Raw genomic sequence first — 1,576 nt, forward strand, 5'->3', positions numbered from 1 at the left:
CCATTGTAATTAAAATATATGTATTTCATTCATAATATGCTACCATTCATGCTACCCAAAGAAAAATAGGAAATAAAAACTATAGGTAAAAATCGCCCTCTCATAATTCAAGGGAATATGACACATTCGATTTATGACATTTAATAATATGACACAGCCAGCACCCAGACCTAAGGCCAACCACAAACAAAGTCCACGGCATTATAAACCGCAAGGACATTTCGCAAAATCTTAATAAGCGCGAAACGATATTTCAAAAATTTTATGATTTCAATGAGTGAGTGAGAAATTAAGCAAGGGATAAACATGGATATTATTGTACTTAAGTAAGCTTAAGGCTAGGCAATTGAAATTAAAGGCGAATGGAGAATAGCAATTTCGCACATTAAAACAATTTGCGATGCATTGGCAATAAATCAAAAAAATTAAAAAAAGGAACAGTAAAAAGAACTATATACAATAGAGTTGAGGAATCATGTCTCAAGGATAAAAAAAATATTTATGAGTTCTTGTACAGGCGCCTTGCTATTTTAAGAAAGAACTTTATAAAAGGTGATGTCGCTTAGAGGCTATGCTTCAAATGGTCCAACTAGTATGGAATTTAAACGATTTTTAATCTGAGTARTCACCAAGGTAACAACATTGGACTATAAAACAGTTAGCTTTAATGCTATTGTGCTTGCTAAGTCAATTAAAAAATTTCTTTGATTCTCCAACAGGGTAACTTACACTAGAGACACTAAAGTAAAGGGGTAGGTATATGTCATACCTAAATAAAAAACGAGTCCGTGTAATATGCACTGAAATGTATGTAATCGATATCTAGACATTCATAGAGCWGAAACAAACAATAAGGAACTACGCAGAAAACAAGAAAAGTGCAAGAATGCTGAAAAAGCGCATCCGCGATTAGACTWACTGGTAAATAAAATTATAGCACTTGGTGGCAACGAAAAGAAGTATTACAAAATGACGAACAAATGTCTATTGAAGTGGAAAATCGGAGGCAGATGCCAGAGTTTTGTTCATATACAATCTACATTTCACTTAATAGAAAAGGGTTATGTAATTTTCAGTAGTAAACCCTATCACGGACGAGAGAAGTGATGAAGCAAAGGTATCATCAAGAATACCATGAAGTATGTGAAGAATAGTAGTGCATGCTAAATTATAATATTTACAAAGTAAAGAATGGTGTGAAAGAAAARAATTACAACAATTTGTAGTATATAGGAACACTCTAGGCAGAAAGGTTAGGTATTCTCCATATTAAATATTATTGTATTTAAATGTCACTTGTCAAATATTTCGGATTGCATTGGCGGGTACTCTTATCAAACCTAACTCAAACCTCTTTCAAAATGAAGTGTCAGTGAGTACCATATTTCCGCGTTGAGGATTCTTAAGAACTACACTCTAATGCTTTCAAATCACAATATCAGTGAAAAATAATAGTCAATTGCTATTTGAAAGGCAGTTGAGAATAAGACGTCAATAATAATTATAAATTAAAAAATAAARTATTTGGTAAAATTCAAGATATCATGCGGTTATCTCATTAAAGCGACATAACCTT

General features: G+C 32.3%; 1 protein-coding gene across 3 annotated transcripts in view; it reads right to left on the reverse strand.

The window, feature by feature from the left end:
* Positions 1-1,576, reverse strand: part of LOC108968122 (centaurin-gamma-1A) — a 262,919-nt gene that overhangs the window by 114,745 nt on the left and 146,598 nt on the right. The gene's annotated exons all lie outside the window — the stretch shown is intronic.

This window comes from Bactrocera latifrons, unplaced genomic scaffold, assembly GCF_001853355.1.
Source record: "Bactrocera latifrons isolate USDA-ARS-PBARC rearing strain unplaced genomic scaffold, ASM185335v1 scaffold_203, whole genome shotgun sequence".
NCBI classification, from domain to species: Eukaryota; Metazoa; Arthropoda; class Insecta; order Diptera; family Tephritidae; genus Bactrocera; species Bactrocera latifrons.